At 43.1% G+C, this 13134-nt stretch overlaps 1 long non-coding RNA gene across 2 annotated transcripts; it reads left to right on the forward strand.

The window, feature by feature from the left end:
• Positions 1-3658: 3658 nt before the first annotated feature.
• Positions 3659-9946, forward strand: LOC149970185 (uncharacterized). 2 transcript variants are annotated; one of them, XR_016493773.1, is made up of 4 exons: positions 3659-3757; positions 3845-4096; positions 4222-4326; positions 4440-9946. It is a non-coding gene; the product is annotated as an uncharacterized LOC149970185 (long non-coding RNA). The 2 variants fall into 2 exon arrangements; XR_016493772.1 differs by having other exon boundaries at positions 4456-9946.
• The last annotated feature ends 3188 nt before the right edge of the window (positions 9947-13134 follow it).

Genomic DNA, 13134 nt, shown 5'->3' on the forward strand with positions numbered 1-13134 from the left:
CCGGTACAGAGTCAATGTGGAGGCTATATACAGGGTGTTACGGTACAGAGTCAATGTGGAGGCTATATACAGGGGGTACCAGTACAGAGTCAATGTGGAGGCTATATACAGGGTGTTACGGTACAGAGTCAATGTGGAGATTATATACAGGGGGTACCGGTACAGAGTCAATGTGGAGGCTATATACAGGGTGTTACGGTACAGAGTCAATGTGGAGGCTATATACAGGGGGTACCAGTACAGAGTCAATGTGGAGGCTATATACAGGGGGTACCGGTACAGAGTCAATGTGGAGGCTATATACAGGGGGTACCGGTACAGAGTCAATGTGGAGGCTATATACAGGGGGTACCGGTACAGAGTCAATGTGTCAATGTGCAGGCGCACCGGTGTCGAGGTAATTGAGATAATTATTTTTATTAGATGTTCAGGAGTCTTATGCCTTGGGGTTAGAAGCTGTTTAGAAGCCTCTTGGATCTAGACTTTGTGCTCCGGAACCACTTGCAGTGTGATAGCAGAGGGAACAGTCTATGACTATTACAGTCTATGACTTCCTCTGACACTGCCTGGTATAGGAGGTCCTGGGTGGTGCAGCTTGGCCCCGGTGATGTGATGTACCGTACGCACTACCATCTGTAGGGCCTTGCGTTCTAATGCCGAGCAATTGCCATACCAGGTGGTGATGCAACCGGTCAGGATGCTGTAGAACCTTTTAAGGATCTGGGGGCTCATGCCAAATCTTTTCAGTCTCCTGAGGGGGAAAAGGTATTGTCGTGCCCTCTTCACAACTATCATGGCGTGTTTGGACCATGAATGTTTGTTGGTGATGTGGACACCAAGGAACTTGAAACTCTCGACCCGCTCCACGACAGCCCCGTCGATGTTAATGGGGGGCCTGTTCTGCCCGCCTTTTCCTGTAGTCCACGATCAGCTCCTTTGTCTTGCTCACATTTAGGGAGAGGTTGTTGTCCTGGCGCCACACTGCCAGTTCTCTGACCTCCTCCCTATAGGCTGTCTCGTTGTTGTCGGTGATCAGACCACTATAGTGTCGTCAGCACTTTCCTTCCAGCTACATCATGTCTTAATATTATTCAGTTCCTTTGGTTTTGATGACTCATGATTGAGCAAAGCTCCTTTCAAGTAGAGTGTGATTTTGCTGTGATCTGATAGGGGTTGTCAGTGGACTGACTGTGAACGCTCTGAGAGACTCTGGGTTCAGGTCAGTGACAGGTCAGGTCAGTGTACATACCCAGCAGAGAGAATAAAGTAGACGGTGCACGGCAAACGTTTGATTTATGACACTATGGCTGGATGACGTGTGCATTCCCAAATATGGGCATCCGGTCAGGACATCCTTGAGGGAAGGTGTCACATGGTTATGCCCATATAAGGGCATCCTCTTCCTGTTTTCAGGTGTTAGAGTGTGTGTTAATTTATGTCTATATTGCATCCATTCCTTTGAAGTTGTCGTGATGATTGATGTGTAGGGACCTGGTTGAACTGGGGGGGGGGATGTGTTTGAACATTTCAAAGAGGATGGCCCTCACACCCTCTATTTTATTGCCCTTAGGGCTGTTGTCTATGAAGCAATGGAATGTCCGGGGGGATTGTGTTGATGGCATTATAAATAAGACCCAGAACAACACATGCGGTCCCAGAACACTAAACAAGATTTTTTTAAATAAACCCAGAACATTAAACATAAAATTATGTTTCCTAGGCCAATTCTCAGGGTGCTATGCATCTCTTGTCACGAACCCAATGATAAAAGCACCGAGGACATTTTGTATGATGCCCCTGAATGTTTTAAAGGAGTTTGGGATAGGAGTGATGGGCATATGACTTACATATTCCAACCTGAGGATTCAACTGTGAAGATTTTCACAGACAACAGTCCCAACCCCCTTTATCATGCAAAACCCGGAAGTTTGTCTCCTGTATGAGAGAATGGCTTAAGATACAGCTAGCGCTCTGTCAAATTGAACAGACCCTGAGTGGTACAACCCTGCCAGGCTATGCATTGGAAGAGCTTGTGCGCAGTGATTTAAAAGCCATAAGGATCTCTTCAATGGCGTATAGCCCCGACTCAAAAGTCACAATTTTAGCATGTGAACAATATGATAGAACAAATACGACAAAATCTGTCAGTTCACATGTATTTTCCAAAGCCTGCAAGGATGTAAAGTTGTTTACGCCTGTGTTCAGCTTTAAATGGATTAATTACCCTATATTCATAACCCTGATGAATAAGCTGGACAGTGTTTTCCAAAATTGTGAACAATTACGTTGCTGGCCACTTCTATCCTTAAGACAAACCCAGGGTCTACATGCAAGACGTTTGATCTATCCATGGAGTGACAACTTACGGAGCTTTGATGGAGCGTGCAAGAGAGTCTGTCTTGAGACGGATGGATGTCGGGGCTAAACTAAACTAAACTAAACTAAACCAGGCCCTTTATCTGTAAGAAAGGAATAGTACAAATGTTTACATAATTATAGCATGTTTTAAAAGGTCTGTACTAAAGATTTATAATTAAATAAAAGGGTATTAATGCTATATCTCACCTTCAACAAATTGAATCTCTATTTTCTCTCTCACTCCGGTCTGTCGCGGCGAAATGCAATGTTCTAAAAAAACAATGTCTTATTTTATACGAAAACAGTCTTTCCTAAAACAGACAGTCATAAACATTCAAAGGTTATTGAAAGTGTAGTACTGTGCCAGGTAATGGTGGCTGACCTGTTGGTACAACAATGTTTAAACATAAAACATACGTGCATGTTTTAAATATTGCGCAGTAAAAATGTTTTGGATTAATTATAAGATGTTTTTAAAAAGGTCTGTACTAAAAATTATGAATTAAGTAAATGGTTTTAAAGCGGTATCTCACCTTTAACCTTTAACCTTTAACTCTGTCTTTTCGCTCTATCAACATGCCTGTCCCGGAGAAAAAGGCTTTCGGAAAAGACGTGTGCGTGTGCGTGTGCGTGTGCGTGTGCATGTATGTGTGTGTGTTTCAAAACAAAAGTGGGTGGAGGTGTGTGTTTCTGCATGGGGCGTTTGAAACCAAGGATTGTGTGTGCGTCTCTTCAGTTAAGCACTTTTGATTCATTACCACACATGCCTTTACATAATACGTATTTATCTCACCCCAGAGGACGTGGTGGGGCTAAAAAGTCAAACAACCGAGACAGAATGTATCTTGTCTAGACAAGCTCTTACTGTTTAAAACAAATGTTATTTCTAATCAGCGCATATACTAACGGTCCCTCCACCCCAGGTCACTCTGTAAACTAATTACAGACTATCTCTCGTTAGAGACACGACCGCAAACTCCAGACACAAGGCCAACAGCCCAGAAGAGTTATCAGCCCAGAACAGCTAAAAGATCATCTGTGAATCCATCCGAATGGAGCTTTCTGAAGGTGAGTTAGTGAAAATAATATATTCGATTTGGAGGCGTTAGGTATTTTCAGGGAATTGTTTGGATATTACAATTTGATACAATTTGATATAGTTCTAATATTATGTGTTTTTTTAAATTGGGGACAACAATTGTTTTTAGGTAAAATGTCAAATGCACGTATTCTTAACATTTTAAATGTATATATATCGTATAAATATATGTTAATATTATCTAACGTTTGTAGGATATCCACCCAGCTGCTACCAAGAATAATTGATTGGGAACCGACAGCGTTAGAAGGGGGTTCAGCAGAGCAAAATGCAGCCAGTCACCATCACACTATTGTCGACGTAAGTCCAATAATGAAATCCATAAGAATAATTATACATTTAAAAACAAAAAGTGTGCACTATTAAAAGCTATTTTTGTGTTTACAGCTGACAGTCCGCAAAGAAGGACCCCCGGCTGCATTATGGACTCTGAATGACTACGTCAGAACCGCTATTCTCACGTTTTCTCAAACAAACCAAGAACCGTCCCATCAACTCCCCCTGGAACCTCCACCCACTCGCTCCATATGCGAGACCCAAAGAACCAACGCACAAATCAGGCTCCAGTGCGCAGAATCACCCGAGAAGAAGAAGTGTTACTGGGCAGGAAGCTTCATGAAACGCTGCTACATGGACACGGTCTGAAGCCATTATATATATATATATATATATATATATATGTTATTAGTTATACATATTTTATTATTATTTGGACATTTTTATGATTGAATATCTTAAAACAATGACATATAATGTTTTTTCAGACTCCAACGAGACATGCCCGGCAGAATCTGGAATGCCTGGTGAAAAAGGTCTAGAGCCCACAGTTTCCGCAATTCGTCAGAACAGCCCGTTTCAAAAAAGCTGAGGTAATTTAATTATGTATTGTTAATATATAATATTATATCTGAAATGTATTTGACATTTTTAACCTAGTATATTTTATGTTTAATAGTCTATTTTGTATATATTTTTTTTTCAGTAATATTTTCTTTCAGACTCGGCCCCGGTGTATAATGGCACAGAAGACCGTACACAACGAGAGCACGCGGAGTATTTCGGCACACAGGACATCCCCAATAAAACACTGAACCCGGATGTTTTCAACATTATAACTGTTCAGTATGTCTGGATGAAAATTGTCTGATGCAGCCCTTAAACCTGACACCCTGTGCAGATTGTCACCGTACATGTCGTTCGGCCTACTGTTACGAAAAACACTACATTTAAACATGGCACCCCAAGGCCTGTAAATCTGTAAGCAGTTGTGACTAACAAGAAATGTCCAAAATGGCAGTGCAATTACAACCTTAAAATAGATAGCCCTGAACCGCATGTGTGTGGAATCATACATTGTCCAATCTGTAAAGGGCCTTTGAAAAGCAGAAACGCTGAAGTGGTTCAAGAAGTGCCACACGAGTGTTATATTCAGCCCTTGGCTGTAGATGAACATTCAGAGAAATATGTGTTCTATGATTTTGAGACTAATCAGCAATCGGGGGTTCATTTGCCTATTTTTGTATCTACCATGACTTTCAAAGGTGATAAGTGGTCTGCAGAGGGGCCCAATTGTGCACTCCTCTTTCTAAAACACTTTAGAAAACCGCAGTACAGAAACTTCACGTTTATAGCGCACAATTATAGAGTCTATCAAATCAAATCAATTTTATTTATATAGCCCTTCGTACATCAGCTGATATCTCAAAGTGCTGTACAGAAACCCAGCCTAAAACCCCAAACAGCAAGCAATGCAGGTGTAGAAGCACGGTGGCTAGGAAAAACTCCCTAGAAAGGTCAAAACCTAGGAAGAAACCTAGAGAGGAACCAGGCTATGTGGGGTGGCCAGTCCTCTTCTGGCTGTGCCGGGTGGAGATTATAACAGAACATGGCCAAGATGTTCAAATGTTCATAAATGACCAGCATGGTCGAATAATAATAAGGCAGAACAGTTGAAACTGGAGCAGCAGCACAGCCAGGTGGACTGGGGACAGCAAGGAGTCATCATGTCAGGTATTCCTGGGGCATGGTCCTAGGGCTCAGGTCCTCCGAGAGAGAGAAAGAAAGAGAGAATTAGAGAGAGCATATGTGGGATGGCCAGTCCTCTTCTGGCTGTGCCGGGTGGAGATTATAACAGAACATGGCCAAGATGTTCAAATGTTCATAAATGACCAGCATGGTCGAATAATAATAAGGCAGAACAGTTGAAACTGGAGCAGCAGCACAGCCAGGTGGACTGGGGACAGCAAGGAGTCATCATGTCAGGTAGTCCTGGGGCATGGTCCTAGGGCTCAGGTCCTCCGAGAGAGAGAAAGAGAGAAGGAGAGAATTAGAGAACGCACACTTAGATTCACACAGGACACCGAATAGGACAGGAGAAGTACTCCAGATATAACAAACTGACCCTAGCCCCCCGACACATAAACTACTTCAGCATAAATACTATGACTCCTACCTTCTTTTGAACTCCTTGATACAGCAAGGCATTGCACCCAGTGTCATAGCTCAAGGTAGTAAAATCTTGTGTTTTGTAGACCCCGCCTTCAACCAGAGATACATTGACAGTTTAAGCTTCTTACCCATGAGATTGGCTCAAATGCCAGAGGCCTTGTGTTTTGAGAACACTGTGAAAGGCTGGTTTCCCCATTTCTTCACATTGAGGAGAATCTACATTATATTGGAGCTTATCCCAGCCCAGAAATGTACGGGTGTGATCAGATGTCTCCCAAAGAGCGAGAGAGACTCATGACATGGTACGAGACAGTATGTCACAGCACTTTTGATTTCCACAAAGAGATGGATTCATACTGTGACAACGATGTAATTATACTTCGTGAAGGATGCCTCAGATTCAGAGAAGAGGTAATCAAAGATGCAGGCATTGACCCCTGGAGTTGTACAACTATTGCGTCGGCATGCATGAAAACCTATAGTACACACTTTCTACCTACAGCATCTGTAGCTATCCACTCGCCTGACAACAACCGGCGCCAATTCAAGTCATACTCTAGTGGGTCCATTCAATGGTTGGAGTACTTGGCCCAGGATAAAGACATTTTTATTCAACATGCTTTGAATAGGGATGAGAAGGCGTTTGGGCCTTATCATGTACAGTACATGGCTGTGACTGTAATCGAAGAGAATTCTCTTGGAAGATAATGCGGTCTGCATTTGATTGTAAGGAATTCTAGGTCAGGTGATCAAAATGACTTAAGTTCCTGTATGTTGTTGTGATTACACCATGAGTCATTAATCATAAAGCATACACCACCACCCTTCTTTTTACCAGAGAGATGTTTGTTTCTGGCCGGTGCGATGCATGAAGAAACTGGGTGGCTCTACCGACTCTGACAACATATCCTGAGTATGCCATGTTTCTGTGAAACAGAGAATGTTACAATCTCTGATGACTCCCTGGAAGGCAACTCGTGCCCTAATTTCATCCACCTTGTTGTCTAGAGATTGGACATTGGCGAGTAATATGCTCTGGAGTGGTGGATGGTGTGCTCGCCTTCTGAGTCTGACCAGTAGGCCGCTCCGTTTGCCTGTCCTGCGGCGACCGTGTTGTTTTGGGTCAGCATCTGTGATAAGATCCCATGTCCAGGTTGGAGGTCCGAACATCCACTTCGGGAAATACGTATTCCTGGTCGTAATGTTGGTAAGCAGTCATCACTTTTATATCCAATAGTTCTTCACAGCTGTATGCAATAACACTTGAGATTTCCTGAGTTAACAATGTAAGAAATAATGCATAAAATAATACATGAAAAACAAATAACTGCAGAGTTTCCTAAGGACCTGAGCGAGGCGACCATCTCTGTCACCTTAGGATCTCAGGTTGATGGATGGGGCTTGGGAGGGTGGAATAGTGGGGGTTGGGCCTGTTTCTCTGCTCACGGCCTTGGCATATGTCCTGCTGTCATGTTGATGTCCTTGCCGCAAGGGCAGGGGGCATGGGGTGGGCAAAGGGGGCATAGGTCTAATTTTGGGGGGGCCTATATAGAGTGTGGCCAGGGTTTGCTTGAGGTGGTCTTAGCTGGTTGGTACAGTATGTGGCTGGTAATGCTGTGGTCTGGGTGTAGGTCCTCTTGGCCTGGGTTCTATTGGTGCAGGTCCTTCAGGAAAGGGTCTTGCAGGTCTGGGAGGGTGTCTTGCTGGTCAGGGCTGGGAGTCCGTTGCTCTGTTGCTCCTGTGTGAGGTTCTGGGGCTACGGTTGAAGGTGACGTCCTTCAGGGTCCTGGCAAAAGTTGGGATTGCTGCCTTTTAGAGGTGGAGCTGGTCATAAAGGCTGTTCAAGTCCAGGGTGGAGTGGTGGGCCAGGGTGGAGTGGTGGGCCAGGGTGGAGTGGTGGGCCAGGGTGGAATGGTGGGACAGGGTGGAGTGGTGGGCCAGGGTGGAGTGGTGGGTCAGGGTGGAGTGGTGGTCCAGGTAGACATTAGGTTTTGAGGCACGATCTTACGAAATTCTTTCATTCACCCACTGAATGGTGGCAGGGTGATAGTATTCTCATGGTAGCAGGGTGTAGATAACAACATGTGAGTTGGGGAAAGAGTAAGAAGCTTTTTTAATCACTCCCTTGGGTGCTGTGGCCACCCTTTCCTGCTGGGCCCTCAGGTCATTTGTGTTGGTTGTGGTCCGGATCTGAAGTGACCTGTTCTGCTGGCTTCTCTCGGGGAGTGTCCTGCTCTCCGTCACACCTTAGCTTTCACACCTCTTCATTCATTGTCATTTGTTGAGTTGAGTTTAATTAATTTTTACAGGGACAGTGCACATTAATTAACGTTTCAGTAAAAGTGCAGGTTTTAGCCAGCCGGCTAATTTTCGACCGCAGTCCCTGGGCAGGTTATTAAAAACAATTACAATGAAGACAATAGCAACATAGGACAAGCAAGACATAGCATACATACAGAGCAACATAGGACGAGCAAGACGTAGCATACAGACATAGCAACATAGAACAAATAGCAGCAAGACAAAATTCATAAAAGCAACAAAGTGTTTCCACATCTCACAAGCAACAGACAACAGACAACATGGAAAGCGGCAACACACAGCTAGGGACCATGTTCACAAATCTGATTGACCTTTAGCCATGTCTTCAAGCATTTTATGAAAGTGTGATATGTGGTGCAGTTATGTGTGTCTGATGGCAGTGTATTCCAGACATGGGAAGCTCTCACAGAGAAAACGGATTTACTAAAGGTGCTTTTCCTTAAGGGAACTATACAGTCACCTCTCATGGCAGACCTTGTGGATCTGCTGCCATATGTTTGGGTTTTCTGTTTAACAAAAATACTGAGTGGAGGGGGAGCCAGGCCATTTAGGATCTTGAATACAAGACATGCGTCAGTGTATTGCACAAGATTTTCCCAACTCAGGAGCTCATGCTTTCTGAGGATGTAACAGTGATGATGGCTATTGGGCTTCCTGTCAAGCACTTTGAGAGCCTGTTTGTAGACAGACTGAATAGGTCTTAATGTTGTACAGCAAGCTTGGGCCCAACTAGTCAAGCAGTATGTTAAAGGGGGGAGTATCATAGATTTGAAGTACAGTTTTGCTACCTCTGTAGTCAAACAATTTCGTAGAAATCGGAAATTAGCTAGGTTGAATTTGGATATTTGAATGACCTTTTTCACATGCTTTTTAAAAGAGAGGTTGGAATCAAGTATGATGCCAAGGTACTTAAAATCAGATACCACCTGGAGCTTCTCCCCTGACACATAGACATCTGGCTCAGTAGCATCTGTTGCCCTCTTTGTGAAGAACATGCAAACAGTTTTTTTCACATTGAGATGCAAACACGAGTCACTGAGCCACTTTGTAACCTGGACAATTACAGAAGTGAGTTCTTGTGCAGCTTGTTGTTTGCAGCTTGTTGTTTGCATGCACATATATAACTGTATCATCTGCATACATTTGAACTTCAGACCCAGTACAGACAGAAGGCAGATCATTAATGTACAGGCTGAACAGGAGGGGCCCCAGTATTGACCCTTGGGGCACGCCCACATCATAGCTAAGAGTGGGCGACAGCTCATTGCTCACTCTGACACACTGAGTTCTGGGGAAACACCCCGAGACCAATAGATGTGTTGGTGACCTTAGTAATGGTGCCAATGAGTGACTCTTTGTAGTTTTTAAGAAAGGTAGCGTCCAGCCCAAACACATCTTTCTTTAGTGAGCTAATCACCTTGTTCACCTTTGACTCAGAAACCTCCCTTATGATGAAGACAGGTTGAGCGTCATTCACTAGCACTGAGCCCAGGAAACCAGTGGAGTGGTTCTGTGTCAGTACCCTGACAGAGTCAATAAAGCAGGAATTGAAGGCTATTGCTATTTTGACTGCATCCTGTGTTAGATTGTTATTCACCATGATTTCTAGTCTTTTTGCAGTGTTACTATACTTTCCCTGTTAACTTTTTTAGATTCTCCCAGATCAGTTTAGAATTTCCCTTTGCTTCACCAATTATGTTAATAAAAAAGTTTGCCTTGGCCTGTCTGATTCCTTTCATCACCTTATTTCTCAACATGGTAAACCTACGTCTGTCATGCTCTAATTTGGATCTTAGGGCTATTTTTAGAGCATAATCTCGTTCTTTCATAAATTTCCAGATTTCTCCATTTAGCCAAGGAAGAGTGCTCTCTTGGCCAGGTTTGGATTTAATTTTCTTTAGGAAACCATTTACTGTTGTCTGGATTGTGGATAGAAAAACCTGAGTATCAGCTTCCACGTCTGTAGGACAAGAGACCATTCCACTTAATTACCTTAATTAGTTTTCAAAATAGCTTAATTCACTCTTAGGTATTCTTAGTTGATCCGGCTTTCTAACAGTAGAAAGGTTAAACCTGCTCTTAGACAGCTTTCTGGCTATAAATGTCAGATTATGATCAGACAGCCCAGTAACCATATTGAATGATTTAGTCACTCTCTCTGGTTTATTACTGAACACCAAATCAATCTGTGTTTTAGAGCAACAAGTCACCCTGGTTGGCCCTTTAACTAGCTGTGTAAGGTCAAAGGTATTAATGATACGTTTGAGGGTTTTCCTACAAGATTTGTCTTCATAATTAATGTTAAAATCTCCCATTAAGATGACCTCTTTCCCAAAATCACATTCCCTAAGCATGTTATTAAATTTATCATAAAACACACTTTTGGTGGAAGGTGGTCTATACATTCCAATAAGGGTAAAAGACATTTGGGGAGACAGTGTAACGTTCCGGCCAATACATTCTAGTTCATTATCACATGACCACTCAATTTGTTTACATCGGATATGTTCTTTAATGTAAATCACACCCCCTCCTCTTCCTCCAATCCCGTCTCTCCTGAAGACATTGTAGCCAATCACAATCACAGCAGCATATGGAGAGTTTTTATGGAGAAGTGTCTCTGAGAGGCAGAGGAAGTCAAGGTTGGAGTCTGAGTAGATGTTGAATTTGATCACTTTTTGGAATGACACTACGAATGTTCAAGTGCCCCCCTAGTAGTCCCTTGGGCTTAGCTCGTGGGTCCCAGATGACTCGAGAGTGATTGACACATTGAAAAAAGTTAACTTTTCTGTGTTTTCTGACGGCTGGGTTTAGGCCGTTTTGATTAGGGGCAGTTCGGTAATTCGGGCAGTTAATTTCTCTCACCTCAGTCTGTAGAGCAGCCAGCTCTCTCAGACAGCCGTCCATCCCTCTGGGTCTTGTTGGGGGGAGGGGGGTGTTGTTGTGCTGGTCTGTTTTGTGGGTTTGTTCTGTCTGTATTGTGTGAACTAGCTCTCTGAGCCCCACCATGTTTCTCTCAATTTCTGTGAATTTATACCTCTCAATGATGGAGGAGAAGTGCAGTTGTGGGACCTCTGTGTGTTCAGTCCTGGGGGGGGGGTGACGATCCTCGTCTGCAGGACAGTTTGAAGAGATGTGATCAGACTCACTCAGGATGGGGGGAGTCATTACAGAGAGCTTTATCTGCTGTGCTCTCTCTGAGATCCCTTAAATGTCCTGCTGAAACTGCATGAGAATACCCTACACCATTACTGTTCCAGACTTGTACATGTTGACAGAAGTTGTTTCAATTTCCTGAATGTGTAATATTCTGAGTTTCCACCCTGGGCCAGAGAGAGAGATTTGTTCTTGTGATTAACTGGCTGTACGGACAGTATATCCCGAGAGAGAGAGATGATTCCGTGAAACAGAGTATGTTAAAATACCTTATGTCTCTCTGGAAGGAGATCCTCTCCCTGAGCTCATCTACTTTATTTACACCCTCTCTCGACATAAAGTGGTTTGTCCTTTAAAAGTTGCAGCATGGTGCCGCAGAATTCTATGGCACGTTATTTAAGTGTGAACCACTGGTACCATTAACTTCTTGGTGACGGGGCAGTATTTTCACGTCAGGATGAAATGCATGCCCAAATTCAATTGCCTGCTACTCATTCCCAGAAAATAAGATATGCATATTATTAGTAGATTTGGATAGAAAACACTATGAAGTTTCTAAAACTGTTTGAATCATGTCGATGAGTATAACAGAACTTATTTAGCAGGCGAAACCCCGAGGACAAACCATTCAGATTTTTTTTTGGAGGTCACTCTCTTTTCAATGGTTTTTCATTGGGAATCCAGATTTCTAAGGGACCTTCTTGTAGTTCCTATCGCTTCCACTGGATGTCACCAGTCTTTAGAAATTGGTTGAGATTTATCCTTTGTGTAATGATGAAGTACGGCGATCTTGAACGAGGGTCACTTGAAGTGTTAGACCAGAAAGCTTGCTACAGTTTGTTTTCTTCCTGTATTGAACACAGATCATCATGTCACAGTGACATTGCGCCAGTTGGAACCGGTGTTTATCTGGATCAAACGAGCCAAATAAATGGACATTTTGGATATATATCGACGGAATTAATCGAACAAAAGGACCATTTGTGATGTTTATGGGACTTATTGGAGTGCCAACAAAAGAAGCTTGTCAAAGGTAAGACATTAATTATATTTTTATTTCTGCGTTTTGTGTCACGCCTGCAGGGTTGAAATATGCTTTTCTCTCTTTGTTTACGGAGGTGCTATCCTCAGATAATAGCATCGTTTGCTTTCGCCGAAAAGCCTTTTTGAAATCTGACATGTTGGGCGGATTCACAACAAGTGTAGCTTTAATAATTTTCTATCTTGCATGTGTGATTTAATAAAAGTTTGATTTTTATAGTAATTTATTTGAATTTGGCGCTCTGCATTTTCCCTGGCTTTTGGAAAGGTGGGACGCTAGCATCCCACATATCCCAGAGAGATTAATGCTAGTTAGTTCTAGTTTGACCACCAGAGGGCGTCTTTGAGAAACATTTGATAGCCTTCAATAGTGGCTTTCCTAGATATGGCGCTGTGCAACTTGATGGTCTGGAGTACAGTACATGGCTATTTAGCTAAAGAATCCCTGTGCCGTGCGGACACGTGGGAAACCAGGATTCAATTCCCCGACGGGGAGGAAGGAGTAGGCTGTCCTTGTAAATAAGAATTTGTTCTTAACTGACTTGCCTAGTTAAATAAAGGTTACACGAAGAACATTTCTACACCCTCATTTTCTAATTCTAGTCTAACCAATAACCAAATGGAGATTCAGTCAAAATAAAAATGTCATTGATTTATCAAGAGCAGTCCCCATGCTTGTGGGGCGGCAGGTGGTTGGACTAGTAGCGAAT

Source organism: Oncorhynchus mykiss, chromosome 30 (genome assembly GCF_057628025.1).
Source record: "Oncorhynchus mykiss isolate SJ-2025 chromosome 30, ASM5762802v1, whole genome shotgun sequence".
NCBI classification, from domain to species: domain Eukaryota; kingdom Metazoa; phylum Chordata; class Actinopteri; order Salmoniformes; family Salmonidae; genus Oncorhynchus; species Oncorhynchus mykiss.